This window comes from Rattus norvegicus, chromosome 9, assembly GCF_036323735.1.
Source record: "Rattus norvegicus strain BN/NHsdMcwi chromosome 9, GRCr8, whole genome shotgun sequence".
Classification (NCBI taxonomy): domain Eukaryota; kingdom Metazoa; phylum Chordata; class Mammalia; order Rodentia; family Muridae; genus Rattus; species Rattus norvegicus.
The window spans coordinates 118529325-118546250 of NC_086027.1; the positions used below are offsets into that span (position 1 = coordinate 118529325).

The 16926-nt window shown below is 44.9% G+C and overlaps 1 protein-coding gene across 2 annotated transcripts in view; it reads left to right on the plus strand.

The window, feature by feature from the left end:
• Positions 1 to 663: 663 nt before the first annotated feature.
• The window catches only part of Lpin2 (lipin 2), a 74809-nt gene continuing 58546 nt past the window's right edge, over positions 664 to 16926 (plus strand). The window contains exons 1-2 of one of the 2 annotated variants that reach the window (XM_039083795.1): positions 664 to 803; positions 16851 to 16925. The gene's annotated coding sequence lies outside the window, so the exon portion shown is untranslated. Of the gene's footprint in view, positions 804 to 1030; positions 1116 to 16850; position 16926 lie in introns of those variants that run through there. The other variant, NM_001108236.1, reaches the window with a different exon arrangement.

Consider the following 16926-nt stretch of genomic DNA (forward strand, 5'->3'; position numbering starts at 1 on the left):
GGTCCCAGCACAACCTATGCCCACCAGGCTTCATTGTTGCAAAGAAACTGCTGCGCCCGGGTCCCTCCCAGAGAGAGTCGGTATAAACGCATGGCTCAGCGGCCCCTAGACTGCTCACGCTCGCGGTGCACATGGAGAAATTAACAAGCCTTTAGAAGTGATGCCGTGGGCTTCCACCTCTACTCCCATCCCATCGGAAGGGCCGGCTGCAGAAAAACAAGACAAAAAGCAGGAGACGCCACTAACACTCCCAGCTGCAGCCGTTGAAGTGCACTTTTAAGTAGGAGGTGTTATCACTGAGCTCCAAGGGTAAATAAGGAAAGATACGGGTTCTGCAGCGATCCCATGATGGTGCACTCGCGTTACGCGGGAGACAACGTTTGCACACCATCACGCAGCAGACCGTTTGCACTTTTTTTTGGCTGCTGGGCTCTGAAGCCCCGCGCAGCGCCGCAAAGGTTGCCATGGGGACCGGAGGAAACTTTTAAAAGCGCTCTCCCGAGGCTAGCGCCGGCGTCGAGCCGCTCTCCCGGCGGGGCCCAGGGCTCGCGGCGCGCGGCCGGCGGGGGCGGAGCTCGCGTCACGTGGCCGGGGCGGGGCGGGGCGTGCGCGCAGTCTACCGCCAGCCTGGCCGCCGCCGCCGCCGCCGCCGCCGCCGTGTCCCATTCATGAGGCCCCGCGGGCTCCGCTGTGGCCCGCGGCTCCTGAGGCGGCGGCCCCGCCCCTTGCTCGCCCGCTTCTCGCCGCAGCCCGCCCGGGCCGCCCGACAGTCTGCCGAGTGAGAGCCGCGCGCCGTGCCGCAGGTAAGCGGGCCGGAGACAGCGCCGGGGGCTCCCGGGGGCCACGTCCCCGCTCGCGGCCTCTCCTCGCGTGGGCTACGTGGCCGCGGCCGCGCCGCCTGGGGACGCGCGGGCATCTGCGGAGACCCCCACGTCGGCAGCGGTCCTCAGGGCCCTGCGCGGCGCGGCCGGGGACCGCAGCCCGGGGCCTGGGGGAGGGGGTGCCGGCGCGCGGTCGCGGTCATCCCCCGGTCGGGGCTGGCGAGGTGCAGTTATTCCCTCAGGCCGTTGGCTTGCCCGCCGCCGCCTCCTGCAGGCCGTGGACCAGGTTCAGATGTGAGTAGCCTGCTGCTGGCGACCCCCGGGACACTGGGAGGTCCTGGTTGTTGTGGGAGCCGGAGCTCTACGGCCCAGTTTTGAGCGCCGCGGATCCACCCCAGCATAAGAAAATTATTTTCATTCAAATTTAGGATGGCGTTTCAGAGACATAATTATGCAGAACAAGACTAGGAAGATCGCCCTCGCTTTCAGAAAGTACTGGAACGCTGGATACTTGGAGAGGCTCTGGGGGTTTGCTGAGCAAGCGGCCACACTTATTTTTAATGCATCTTTGAGACAAAAAAATTAAAAATTGAAACTGAGTCTCTTGCTTGGCGCTGAAGCTCATTTGCCCAGCAGTAGGGATGCCGGTTAAGTTATTACTTAATCTCGCCTCACTAATTTAAAACGTTATGATAACACAGGTTCAATTTTGAAGTCTATTTTGGGATTATTTGCCACTTTGTTTATGTGTTGATCTGACGTTGGTGGTTTTCACAGGCTTAAGACTAAGAAGTGTGACAGGTGATGCTGGACTGGGCTTAGCGACACAGCCAGCTACCAGGTGTGGGAGGAAACAGGTGTTTTAGCCCTTTTTTTTTTTTTTGGCTGCCCTGCCCTGCCCTGTGTGCCCTCTCATATTGCCCGTGGGGAGCCACCTACGGGCTTCCTCCTCCCGGTTGAATGTGTTCTTGATTGTGTTTTATCGGTCCCGCCGATCTTCATGTTTTAAGTAGTAGCAGAATAGCTGTAGAATGCTAGAAACGAAACGGTTGGCTCAGCTTTTCTCGTTTGGCAAAATTGAGACTCAACAGAGAAGCTCTGTACTTAAGAGGCTCTGGAAATGGGAACATTTGAAAACCCTTGAACGCCAAGTGCAGTTAAGCAGATAAAGGGATAAAGGTTGGGGCTTTGTTTCTTGAATTGCTGTGTGCCTGACCTCATCACTTAGCATTGTGCATTTTGGGGTTTTTTTTGGGGGGGGGGGCTCTTACTGACTGGACTTATTCCCTGCACTGGGCACAGAATCTCTGCAGGCAAGACTCCAGTAGCTGTTTCCTTACCAAGCACAGAGGCTGGCTTTTAGAAGAGCTTCAGTTGGGGCTGCTTGAATGAACGGAAGAAGCAGCAAGCAGTTTGTCCTTGTAGGTCACTGGGAGCCAGTGGATCTTCCTGAAATGAAATCATCAAATTTTCTTGTATGGTATGCCATGGGTGGATAATCTTGGTGCTACCACAGGTCAGAGGTGGTCAAAGGTTAGGCCAGTGAACATTACAGCGGACATCCTGTTGGGTTTAAATATTAATATTTGACTTAAGTACAGTACGGGTCACTGCAGCTATTCTCTGATTGCATGTGTAATATACTTCAGCGATGAAACACGGACCTGGAATCCTTCCTGCTGAGAGGTATACTGGGCTGCCTCCCTTAGGTCCCTAGCAGCCTGTGGGCAAGCTTTTAAGTCTCCATTAAGTCTTCGTGTCTTTTCACTGGAGCACTCTGTCTGACCCTAGGGCCTGTCACTTTGTTTAGGGGTGGGGCTGTACCTGTTTTAGGGGTTTACTTGGAACTTTGCTTTAGCTCTGTCTGACTCCCTTCATTGCTAGCTACGTTACTGCTTTTGGCTTAGGTGCAGGGTCCTAGGACCTATCATATCACCTTCATGGCAAAATAGCTTATAGCTTTGTAGTCGGGGCTTCAGTTGGCTGAATTCTGTGTGAATTATGTTTCACTGAACATGGCAAGAGCTGGAAGATACACCCTAGAGTGATGATGATGTCCTGACGATAAGGTTTATATGTTTTTGAGATGGTCTCAGACAGATAGTTCAGGTCTTGAACTTAGTATGTACTGTGTGCCACCATGATTGGTTTAGGATGTTCCAGGACTTGAACTCAGGGCTTTGGCAAGTACTCTACCAACTGAGCTATATCCTAAGCCCCTTGTAATAACGTATTTGATTAAGTTTTCTTACTCACTTTGCTGACAGTTACCTAATTTGGGGGTCTACCTATGTCATAGGTCAATGTGTCCCCTTGTGTTCATGTAAACAAAGGAGGGAGTCAGGTGTCCTCCTCTCTTCCCTTGTTCCATATTCTTTTGGGACAGAGTCTCTCAGTCTCTCCCTGACCCTAGAGGTCATATATTTAGTTACTCTGCTAAGCCAGCAAGTCTGACTCCAGTTGCCCAGTGCTGGGGTAGCGGGTGTGTGAGAGACTAGTGGTGCTGGAATCTGAGCCCAGGTCTTCATACAGTAAACTTTTTTAGCCACTGATGGATCTCTCCAGGCACAGCAGTGTATTTAATAACTCAACCTTTCACATGTCCTATATTTCTCAGGATGAACATAGGAGGGAAGAATCACTGTCAGGGACCACGCGAAGTCAGTAGGGATCCCTAGCTATGGGTAGTGATCTGTGTGTGATGGTCGGCTGGCCAGAATACAACTACCCTGTCCATTCTAGTCTGTCTTCCTCACTGCCAACCCTGTTGTTTATGGCAGGACGCTTGAGTCAATGATCTCCTCCTACTGTTGTTATAATGTGGAAGGAGAGAAGAGGGAGAAATAGAAGAAAAGAGGTTAACCCAGTTGTAATCCCAGCGCTTTGGGATCCACAGGCAGAAGAAGTTCACCAGTTTCATGATTCGCTAGCCTGGGGTACAGAGCGAGACCTTATCTCAGAACAAAACAGAAGCAAACAAAAGACAAACCCCAAGCATGTGTTAGGAGACTTTATTACATCATAAGATCTATACCATGTGATGTGATAGAACAACACCAGCATTTCTTTTCCAATTCTCATTGACTACAGTTGAGTCTTTTAAAACAATTTGTGAACCTGTCCATGTGTACTTCTGGAGCCCGAGTTCTTCCACCTCAGGGGTTCCAGGAATCAACCTCAGGTTGTCAAGCTTGCTGACAAGTACCTGCTGAGCCATCTCATGGGCTTTAGAGTCCTTGGCCTCGAAGGATATTAACTTTTGGAAATTAACATTCAGTGAATTTTTTCTTATTGGTGGATTTACATAGCTGTTAGTGATGTTACTAAGAAATAAGGAAAAGTAGAATGCTAACTTGCATATCATGTCAAAAACGGTCACACTGTCTACTTGTCCCACCTCACCTCTGTGCAAAGCCAAGGCAGTGTCCTACTGCAAATTTTAGAATTCTTTCCGATTATTAGGGTCACAATTGAGAAAGGTCGGTGTGGTGGGAAAACCGCCCTGGAGACATGAGCTTTTCGAAAGCTGTTTACAGGACGGCACTTTTTCTCACTCTTCGAGCTTAGAATTTGTAATCTGGTAGTGACGCACACTTTGAGTAGGAGCTGCTGTCCAGTGTAAGTTCTGTATCTTTGGTGTGAGGACAGTGGCTTCCCAAAGAGCAGACCTAGCGGGGGTGGCAGCAGCTCCCCTCCCCCAGCCTTCCTCCAGTTTCTCCAGGGCTCTCACTTCTCTGTTGACTTACTAGCTGTAACTGAACACTGAATTGGACGTCACCTGACTGCCTCATTTCATATGTCACTGTTTCTTGTTCCCTCTGTGATTGTTGAGTAGTGTGTGTGTTGTCTCACCGCTGCACTTGGATCAGCCAGAAATACGCCACGTTCAGCGTGGCTTAGACCCCAGCTGTCTTCCACTCTCCTCTCCTGCGCTGGAATAACAGTGATTCATTCTTAGTTTTCATCTTCGTTCTCTGAGGTTTTGCTTTTTTCTTCCCAGACACTAATACCCCCAGCTCCCTGCATCTTGATTAACTTCTCCTTTAGGCACCGACCCCCTCACACGTGGTGACATGTTACTTACATGTGGTGACACACTGCTTTATGTTCTGTGCTGCGTGGGGAGTTCTCTGGAGTCAGCTTTGGAGTCCTTGTCATTGCTAGTCATTATCAGGATGAATAATTTAGTCCTCTGAAGCTTCCTGAAATTCTATGTAGCAGAGCCCCTTTGATCTTTCTCTTCCTTAGATGCCAAACTAAAGGGAGAGGTAACCTTGAGTCCAAGTCCCAGGAAGCTAGTCCTGGGGGTTACAGCACAGTCTAGTGAGAAAGAGGACTTGGGGATTGGTGGGGAGTTGGGCTGACACCTGAAGAAGGTGTAGTGGGTAGGGTCTGTCAACTGCACACACTTCTGTAGGGAGAGGAGACCTCAGAGCAGATGTGCACAGGAGTGGGGGCAGAGACACTGCAGAGACCTGCATTGCATTGGGGTGTGTTTTAAGGTTTGGAGTGTTCTCTCATTGTTTTTGGAGTAATAGTTGAAATTTAAATAGCATTTAGTGGGGCTTAAAAGAGACCAGAGTTGTAAAGTTTAGGAAACATGATTAGAGACGAGTATTTCAATGAGAAGATTCTAGCTTTGATCTTCATAGTTACATCACTCTTTTTATCAGATAAAGAGGAGGAACTTCAGGTGGGAAAAGCATCCTTCAGAAGAGCCAAGATTGGTCCAGGAAGAGAAGATAGGTGTGTAGTATCCGGTACTACATAGAAGATAGGTGTGTAGTATCCGGTACTACATAGAAGATAGGTGTGTAGTATCTGGTACTACATAGAAGATAGGTGTGTAGTATCCAGTACTACATAGAAGATAGGTGCGTAGTATCCAGTACTACATAGAAGATAGGTGTGTAGTATCCGGTACTACATAGAAGATAGGTGTGTAGTATCCGGTACTACATAGAAGATAGGTGTGTAGTATCCGGTACTACATAGAAGATAGGTGCGTAGTATCCGGTACTACATAGAAGATAGGTGTGTAGTATCCGGTACTACGTAGAAGATAGGTGTGTAGTATCAGGTACTACATAGAAGATAGGTGTGTAGTATCAGGTACTACGTAGAAGATAGGTGTGTAATATCAGGTACTACGTAGAAGATAGGTGTGTAGTATCCGGTACTACATAGAAGATAGGTGTGTAATATCAGGTACTACGTAGAAGATAGGTGTGTAGTATCCGGTACTACATAGAAGATAGGTGTGTAGTATCCGGTACTACATAGAAGATAGGTGCGTAGTATCCAGTACTACATAGAAGATAGGTGTGTAGTATCCGGTACTACATAGAAGATAGGTGTGTAGTATCAGGTACTACATAGAAGATAGGTGTGTAGTATCCGGTACTACATAGAAGATAGGTGTGTAGTATCCGGTACTACATAGAAGATAGGTGTGTAGTATCCGGTACTACATAGAAGATAGGTGTGTAGTATCCAGTACTACATAGAAGATAGGTGTGTAGTATCCGGTACTACATAGAAGATAGGTGTGTAGTATCCGGTACTACATAGAAGATAGGTGCGTAGTATCCGGTACTACATAGAAGATAGGTGTGTAGTATCTGGTACTACATAGAAGATAGGTGTGTAGTATCTGGTACTACATAGAAGATAGGTGTGTAGTATCCGGTACTACATAGAAGATAGGTGCGTAGTATCCGGTACTACATAGAAGATAGGTGTGTAGTATCTGGTACTACATAGAAGATAGGTGTGTAGTATCCGGTACTACATAGAAGATAGGTGCATAGTATCCGGTACTACATAGAAGATAGGTGTGTAGTATCCGGTACTACATAGAAGATAGGTGTGTAGTATCCGGTACTACATAGAAGATAGGTGTGTAGTATCAGGTACTACATAGAAGATAGGTGTGTAGTATCCGGTACTACATAGAAGATAGGTGTGTAGTATCAGGTACTACATAGAAGATAGGTGTGTAGTATCCGGTACTACATAGAAGATAGGTGTGTAGTATCAGGTACTACATAGAAGATAGGTGTGCAGTATCCGGTACTACATAGAAGATAGGTGTGTAGTTGAAGTAGCTTCTTCAGTTGCTGGCTGCACTTGCTTTATGTTCTGAAGTGTAACTCCTGAGATGTAATGGAGGGGGAGTTGACACAAGGATATTTACCTAAAGACCTGTTTTTAAATCTATACAATACAATGGCTTCTTTTTTGGAAATATTTGTATGCAGCACAAACTGGCCTTGGACCCCTAGTCTTCCTACTTCACCTCCCAAGTGTTCTATCATGCCTGTTTAAATAAAAAGTTACCAATCTTAAACAAAAAGCTCATTGATTAGGACTGAACCGGAACAGTGTTATCTGTCTTGGTTATGTGAGTCTTTGAACTATTATCCACCATGTCAGTAGTTAATATGAATTTGAAGCTTGTATTGGTGTTGCTTGGTTTGTGCTGTGATATTTTACCCAGCGGTTGAGTCTGTAAACTTGTGGTCTTTAGGAAAGGAAGTGCTTCTCTTAGGGACTGTAAGTCAGGAATGTCTGGGCTTCAGGAAGCATCTATTGGGGGGGGGCACCTTTTATTTAAATGATGCACTCATTGCACTTGTCCCTGTTTTCCTTTTTGAATACACCAAAACATCAATCCACATACTAAGTTTCCTTAAACTGCTTTGCCCTTTTGTCAGTAAGAGGCAGCAGTCTGCCAGCCGTAGCATCCAATTAACTATGACGGATGACTTAAAAGAGAGAAACTGTGTGATTTACAAAGAGTATTGGATAAAATGCCTAATTGAAAGGTTGGTTTTCAGTCATAAGGCTTTCTGATGGCTCATGGCTTACCTAGTTAAGTAGCCCACCTAACTGATGTGATGTGAACAAAGCCAGTTGAGCCAGGGAGAGAGAAACAGCTGGGGAAATAATGGCATTGAAGAGGTCCTACCATGCCTTTTAGGTGCCTGTTGTGGGAGGAGTTGGACGTCATCCAGTTGACGTTCCCTGTCACCCATCACCAGGCTGAGACTGGGTCAGAAAGAATACTTAAAAACTGTTCTTCAAATATGGAGGGTGGTTCCGTGTCACTGTTGGGAAGGAGGAAAAGTGGTTGTTGGACTGTTTGATACACGCTCTGTGAGTAGCTACTGTGTTGCTGCCTTGAAGGATTTCCTTTAGTAATCTTGACTGCTCCTGACTTGAGAGTAGACACCAGATCCCCTCAGTACAGTCCTCAGCAGAAGAGCACTAACCTGTCAGCATTGGATGCAGGCGTGCCCGTCCCTTTCTGTGTTCAGAGTCTGGGTTCCATCACATCAGTACCCAGCTGAGACCTCAGTACAGCAGGTAATCATGTTTGTCCCTCAGGGCTCCCCTCACAGTGTCACTGGACCCACTCAGTACCTACACCTGCAGATAAGGTCTCTGTGATGTGACTTTTCTCTGTGTATTAGAATCATTGAGTGGCTAAGAATATTTTCATTAAAAGAAATATATTTAGAACCAAAATGTATTAGCATATATTAATCATGCAAAATAACTGATTTCATCAAGGCATTTTCTCATGATACTTTTGGTACATGGTTGACTCGGTTGTCTCTTGTCAGAGATCTGCCAGCCTGTCCGCTTGGCTACGTCTGATATTAGATGAGGGTATGTCTTAAAAGCATATTTACCTTGAAGTCGAGAGAGTCGTGGAGCAAAAGGAAACAAAAGTTCCTCCAGTCTGAAAGTAACTTGTAATGCTGTTGGGAGAAGTGAACTAGCCATCTCATATGTAAAGCAGGGTTTTCTAAACTGAGGCATTGAGGGTTAGGAATAGGATTCAGCTTAGATAATGGAAGATGAGAGACAAAGAAATACCTTGGAGAGAGCTCCTATGTTTATATTTTTAATGTACAAATGTTTAGTTGAAGGATTTTTTTTAAATATTTCTAAGAAACCATTTTGTGTGCTTGCATAGATTTTTCTTCCTTGACTCTTACCTTCCTAGTGACAATATAAGCAGTTTTGTGGCTGACAGTTGATAAAGTCAGGAATTGGTATTTTTGTGTAAATTCTAGTTCATGTTAATAAAAATTGTGAAGCAATTGAAATAATTCTGTGAATTGGGAAATACTAGTAATCCTGTGTGACGGTTTTAGTTGTCAAGTTGGTACAGCGTAGGGAATGGCCTGGGCACCTCAGCAAAGGCTTGTGTGTGTTGGGTTGGCTGGTGGGCGCAGCTCGGGGGGATTGTCATGGTTTACTGATGTGGGAAGACCCAATCTGAAAGTGGACTTCAAGGTTCCCTGGCGTGGGGCTGTGGACTGTGGAGAAGTGATAAATTTGCCTAAGATAACTTCTCAATGTAACTAATATTTATGTAATATTTAATATTTAACTAGTATAAGCAATTTCCACTGCTTATGTTTTCATAGCCAAATCATGTTCAGAATTAAGCATATGCAGTGATTTTACTTTTTCCTACACATTTTGTTTTCTTTGTAGTGAACAGTGGTGTGCTGGCTTTCATTTCTGAATACCAGTCATGACTCCATGTGCACATTAGCTGACTGTCAGTGGGGTCTGTCCCGTCTTGAATATCGGTCATCCCCCTTCTGTTGGGTCCCTTGTCCTGAAGCTTTGCCCATTTCCCCTCTTATTTGGAATTGTTACCTTTGAGGCATTAACTTTTTTTTTCTTTTAACTTGTGGTTCTTTCTCTCTCGTCCATATCTTTTAAACCTGGATCTTCTAACTTTGTCTTCTTTTACTGAAGTGCCTTGGTTTATGACTTTGTAGCCGTGTCCTCACCTGGGAAGTACCTGCCTCACTCCTGACCTTGTTTTGTTCCTCACACCTGAATAGGAAGCACATGTGTTACCAGAGTCTGTGGGCCAGAGGGCATGAGAGCACAGGAGAAACCAGATGCCTGTTATGCTCCTGAGTTTCTCCCTACACGGAGAATCATCTGCACCCTGTCCTCATGGAGTTGAGGAGGTGGCTGGCTGGTGCTGGGTTCTGTTCCTCTGATTGGGAATGTTTCTCTCTTGCTTAGTGTGGTCCTGTCTGCATGGGATTCCAGAGGCTGTTGACATTTTGTCGTTGGTGACCCTTTTGTGTTGCAGGTGTGGCTTCATTCTTTGAGTCCATTTTCAAGGACTTCCATGGTTTCAATTTATTGTTACTTCTGTTGAGAATGAGGACCAGCTTTTAGAGAACTACTAGTTAGTGTTCTGTGAGATCACTCACTGTAAGTTTTTCTTATTCTTTCCTCATGATAAGACTGGGTTATGGCTAAGGAAGACCACGGAGGGTAAAGTAACATGTGACTTAATGATGATGGCCACGGCCCTGATCACCAGGATGAGGTGGTGTGTTTCCAATAGTTCTCTACTAAAAATCTAATCTGTATTCTTTTATATATCAGTTTGTAGGGAGGTAGGGGGTGGATGATGGTGCGTGTGGGTTGGCACCCTGAGGGGGGCTTCCCCTTCTAAGATTTTGGTGGCTGAGAGAAGGTCTTTGGGAGAATCAAATAATACTTGATGGCAGGGGCATTGTTCTGTTTGGGGATATAGGTATAGATACGGGGGATGCTGTCATAGGGTATAAGGAAGCAGGGGCATGGTTCTGTTTGGGGATATAGGTATAGATACGGGGGATGCTGTCCTAGGGTGTAAGGAAGCAGGGGCATGGTTCTGTTTGGGGATATAGGTGTAGATACGGGGGATGCTGTCCTAGGGTGTAAGGAAGCAGCAGCTCTTTTTGCATCTTCTCTGCATATTGAAAATGGAGTATTGGTAGCCCATTAGAGATGACATGTAACACTATTAATGTAAGCCTCTACTATATACCAAATTACTTATAGTTTTAGTAGTTTTTAGTATTATCCTTTATTATATGTGTAGTGTAAGGAAACTGTTGGTTCTACTAATGAAAATGCAGCTACGAAGGAGGATGATTAAGAACACAACCGAAGGAATAAAGACTGTTGTGGCTTTCACTGGTGCATGTGTGTACACGTGTGTGTGCATGTGTCTGTGTGTGTGTGTTTGCGTGTGTGTGTTTGTGTGTGTGTGTTTGCATGTGTGTGTCTGTGTGCATGTGTGTCTGTGTGTGTTTGCGTGTGTGTGTGTGTGTGTTTGTGTGTGTGTTTGCATGTATGTGTCTGTGTGCATGTGTGTTTGTGTGTGTGTTTGCGTGTGTGTGTGTGTGCATGTGTGTTTGTGTGTGTGTCTGCGTGCATGTGTGTCTGTTTGTGTGTTTGCGTGTGTGTGTGTCTGTGTGTGTTTGCGTGTGTGTGTGTGTGTGTGTGTGTGTGGTGAGTGTATGCTAGTGCAGGCAAGCACTCTACAGAGTGACATACTTAGCCACTTCTCCTTTGCTCATGTTATTGGCATTATATACGTTTCAATTATCCTTTTGTACTGGAAAACACCTCTTCCAGTAAATTATTCTTTTAATGTTAAATGTAGAGTATTTTTTCACCCTTCAAAGTAGATTAAGGTTTTACAAATAGCTTAAAAAGTGATTCAGTGCAATATCTGATGATGAACCATGCATTTAAGAGAAACGAACTAACTTTTGGCTTCTAAGATTGCAGCTGTTGAAAGACCACTCTTAGGACGTGGGTGGCTCATGGCTTACAGCTCACTGCCCTTTTCAGAGCACGGTGAAGCATGTTAGGTTCCCAGTATTCATGACAGATGGTGCACCGTACCTGTACCTCCAGCTGTAGAGGAATCCAGTGCCTCCGGCCTCCACAATACCTGTTAAAAATAAATAAGAAAATTCATCCCGAGGAAAGAGGAACTGATAATGTGCTGGGTGTTGATATCTTGATTTATCAGGGCCTTAAGAGGTGACTCACACATAGCCTTCATGTTAAATGGTTTTTGCAGAGATTCGAGTGTAATTAGAAAGTGTTGCTTGACAAGTTGGAAGAGGGGAACAGGGTGGGGAAGTGCCCCCACCTGCCTGAGCACAGGCCGGGGAGAGCTCAGGCTGTTAGCTTCACTTTTACAGCCATTTCATATAGCTTTAGGCTCTTCTGACCCAATTCAGTCCCGTCCTGCCTCTTTGTAGCTGGATTGTGAATTAGACCTATCCTGTTGAGCAATGAGCCAAAGAGTGGGATTCAGTTGGTGGAGCTCTTTGGAATGGGAAACTGATTTACAAAGCTAAAACAGACTCAGAACTGTTGATGGCAATGAGAATTTAGATGTAGTCCTTTGTGTGTTTTCCTGTGTCCCTCTCTAAATAGTGAGCTCCTTCATGGCAGAGCTCCTATGACAGTCTGGTTAAGCCCTGACTGTGCATTGCTTAGTCTTTGTCTGCTAGTAGTGTCTGGGTACCACCTCATGGATACTGACGACCACAGTCCTACCTGATAGGAGCCCTAATGAAGCTCAGGTCAAAGTTGAGACTAAGAATGCTTATGTGCTGCAGGTCCATAGCAAGTGAGAGAGCTGTGATGTAAGACCCAGCCTACATTTCTAATCCTAGTCAGAACAGTCAGAAACAAGGTAAATATCGTTCGTGTGTATTGGTGGTTCTTGTGTTGGGTGTAATGGCTACAACTGTAAAACCAGTAGTGGATAGACTGGAAGGAACATCATGAGTTTGAGGCCAGCCTAGGCTACTTAGTAGATCCTGCCAAGGCTGAAATAAGAAAGCTTGTCAGACCTAACCAATCATCAAGACAAACAGGACTAACTAAATACACAGAAGAACAGTGATGGTGATGCCAGACCTAACCAACCATCAAAACAAACTAACTAAATACACAGTTGAAGAGTAATGGTGATGACCACCTAGGGGCAGGCTTGCTGCTAGAAGACTTGAAAAAGTAACCAGAATTGTTTTTGTTTTGTTACAATTTAGGAGAGGGTGCTGCTGACATCTAGTGGTTGGAGGCTAGGGACACTGAATGTCTTTTCATTCCCAAAGAATTATCCCAAATGAAGTATGCTAAGACTGGAAAACCCAGATTTAAACAATAGATTAAAAGTTAGAAAGCCAATCAGCATTCCTGTGGCCTGGCCCCCACTAACCCCACCCCCACCGTGCTGTTCTCCTGTTCTCCAGCTGTTTCTTCGTGCAGCTCAGGGCATGCAGGGCACGTGTGAGACAATCTAACTGATGCTAACCACCAATTCTCTTGGCAAATTGACTCTGTGTTTAAAAGCTTACCTAGAAGTCAGCAAAGAGAAAAGGCAAGTTTTATGTTTCAGATGTTCTAATGTTACAGCCCCTTCTACAATGTGGGGAGCAGAATCAGGTGATAGCATGGTTCCTGGCCTGTAGGAGGAAATATTTGGTTAGTGAATATTGTATTTCCATGCCCACATCTTTGAGGGATAGGTTTGCACGGTGTGCCTCCTGTGCTACTTTAGGAACTGTTGTCCTGTGTGAAGGCCAGACTGAGAACATGTGGTGGGTGGCTATCTCCCCAGCCATAAATAAATTGTTCTTTTGATGACTTGTAATTCTTTTTATATTCTGGATATTAAACTCTCATCAAAGACTATAAGTGTTTTCTTATATTCTTAGGTTGTCTTTTCATAATGCCCCTTGATATAAAATATGCTTTCAGTTTTAAAAAGAGCACTATCGGCATATTTTATTCATGTTCGTTCATGTCATTGCAAAGATGATTTGGCAAGAGAGGCCAGAAGAGAGCATCTGAGCTGAAGCTACTGCATTTGTGAGCTGCCATGTGGGAGTTAGAAACCAAATCTGGCTCTCTGGAAGAGTAGCCAGTGCCCTTAACCACTGAACCATTATTCTAGCTCCTCTGATATCTCGTTGAAATCTGTGAGGATTCAAGGAGTAAGCAAATGTAACTTTCATCCAAATTCTAAGGATCAAAGATGAAGGCATACAAAGGACTAACTCCAGGAAATGATTATAATGAATAAATTATTATAGATAAATAATGCTAGGCAGGGAGCTGGTTAAGAGCATGTGCTGCTCCAGAGGACCTGGGTGCAACTCTCAGCACTCACATCGCTACTTACAACGGTCTATAGCTCTTAGTCCAGGGATCCAGTGTCCTCAGCTGCCTTCTGTAGGCACCAAGCACACATTCCACACACATACCTACAAGCAAAGCACTAAAATATAGAGTTTCCATTGCTGTGAGGAAACACCGTGACCAAGGTAACTCTTTTTTTTTTTTTCTTTTCTTTTTTTTTTTGGAGCTGGGGACCGAACCCAGGGCCTTGCGCTTCCTAGGCAAGCGCTCTACCACTGAGCTAAATCCCCAACCCCCCAGGGTAACTCTTATAATGGACAGCATTTAACTGGGGCTGGCTCACAGGCTCCGAGGTTCAGTCCATCATCATGGTGGGAAGAATAACAGAGTCCAGGCAGACATGGTGCTAGAGAAGGAGTTGAGAGTTCTACCTCTTTGTTCCGAAGGCAAACAGGAGAAAGATCTCTCCTTCCAGGCAGCTAGGAGGAGAGTTTCAAAGCCCACCCCCCACAGTGACCCCTTCCTCTACTTCAATAAGGCCACACCTAATAGTGCCCCTCTGGGCTGAGCATATTCACACCCACCACTATTACTCCTACAATGATGCCAGGCAGCTCGCATGGCTTTGCCCGGAGACTGCCGAAGTTAGTGCTAGGGCTTGAGGTCATTTAAAACTAAGACTGCTACCCGACTGTTTACTCAGCCTGTCTGTTTAACCTGCCTTTAAGAAAACACCGTGAAACCATCCTTGCCTTAGATTTTCCTTGTAAATAAGGTTTACAACCTAAGCTAACTTACTGCTGTGATCCTGCCCCTGACCCAGGAGTGTGTTTTAATAATCACTTGCTTGTTAAGGTTTCTATAAAGCATTCCTCATTCCTTCCCCAGGTGATGCTTTCTTTGCTGATCAATAAATACAAAGCAGAAGCCCCTTTTTTTTTTTCCAGAGCTGGGGACCAAACCCAGGGCCTTGCGCTTGCTAGGCAAGCGCTGTACCACTGAGCTAAATCCCCTGCCCCAGAAGCCTTTGTTAGGGAGGACAGAAGACACAGGAGAGCACGGTAGAGGATTGTCTGGCTTGCTCAGATTACACCGAGGAGAGGATGGCTCCTACCAGGGACACTGGTGCACCGGGGACTGGAGTTATTGTTAATGCATTCAAACTGCTATGCCAGGATTGTTTTCAGTGATGTATACACACACATGAGCTTGCGTCACACATATACATACAGTGTTACATGCTCTGTTTTTCACAAACATTTAGCTTAACCTCCTCTTTATAGTCTTTCACATTAAGAAGTATTAAAATTGGGGTTGGGGATTTAGCTCAGTGGTAGAGCACTTGCCTAGGAAGCACAAGGCCCTGGGTTCAGTCCCCAGCTTTGAAAAAAAGAAAAAGAAAAAAAAGAAGTATTAAAAATTTTCTGGAAAACAGACTTAGGTTGTTCAGAAGTCTGGTAATTTTTATACAAATCTATCTTCCATTTCTAGAGACTCAATATAACCTGTTTTGAAGAAGAAGAGTAAAGTGTCACACTTGTTCTGTTTCAGTGCAGTTCTTCCTTAGAAGGGGACGTTTCTGTTATGCCTTTTGCTTTCTGGATCTTGTTTGTTTGCTGACAGTGATGTGCTAAACTTCAGATATTACCTGCCTTTCACCTTTAGGAATTGAAAGGCTAACTGAGTGCCTTATTACTACTTCATTAAAGCATGCAGCTATGCATACCACCTGGATTTAATTTGTCTTCATATGTATAATTATTGTCTGCCGTATATAAAATTAAGTATTAAAGCCAAGCACCTCAAGGCAGGAGCATTGACAGTTTCAGCTAACTGGGCTGTACTGTAAGACCTTGTGTCAAGGGATAAAACCTTAAGTATTAAAGCTATAATTTTTCTCTTACATATCTTAGACAGTGATTTATTTGTGTGTGTGTGTGTGTGTGTGTGTGTGTGTGTGTGTGTGTGTGTGTGTGTGTTGTTTGATTCTTGGGTTTTACGATGTCGGGAATGAATACAAAGTCCCCTGTATCCCAGGCAAATACTGTGTTCCTAAACGTTATCCTCAGTACTCTCAGACAAACTCAATTGAAACAGATTCAACTTTCGAAAAAGAAAAAAATCAGAGTTCTGATTATTTTCTTCTAAATTTCACTGATTATATACAGTCATTACACGGTAGCAGACTTGAACATGGTGTTGGAATTGTCAAACAAGCTGGACATGGTAGTGCACAGCAATGCTACCAGCACTCAGGATGTTGAGACAGGAGGATCTGGAGGAATTTGAAGCCAACCAGGCTGCTTGAAATCCTTTCTCAGCAAACTGAAAACAGAAAAAATACAAACATGATACAAGTAGCTATCTCTTTGCCATCTTTTCTGCTATTTATTCCCTGAAGCTGCATGCAGGAATATGAAATGGGAGGTAGTGAGGTACTGATAATGGGGTGCAGTTAGAGGTCCGATGTCTTGGAAGCTTGAACAGGAAAGTAGCAAAAGGGACTGAGTGCAGAACAAACTAGGGTTTCAGATAGCGATCAGTAACTGTGTTGCCATAAAGGAGGGCGTTTCCTGGCAGCACTCCTGACAAGTCTATTAATACAATGAGGAGAAAACTGTTGATTAACTGTGGGCACTGTGGTTAAAAGCAGCCGCTCCAGAGCCAGTGGGACTTTTTATCCCGGGCCCCTACTTCACCATCCGTAACTGGCTCCAACAGTCTCTCACTGATAGTACTATGTCGTGTTTACTAGTTGTTTGTACCCTTCACACATTTATGTTTTGAATTGTTACTGTGTTAGGTGTTATAATAAACTATATCTGAAAGAACTATTACACTTTCAGGAGAAACCACAACCTGAAAGATTATTAATGGAATTTCCACTTTCTAAGTTGTTAGTCAACACTACAGCAGCAATCCATTTCCATAGATGGAAAAAGGCCACAGGGAGGAGGGCCCCTGCTAACTACTAACATTTCTTAAATTTTAAAAAAAATTGTTGAAAATAATGAAAAAGGTTATAGTAACAAAATAATCCATTACCAGTTTTTCAGGATCCGGAGGATCTTGAGGTGGAGTTGTTGTGGAGGACCAGTCCTCTCAGGAGTCCAGGGGTGTGAGG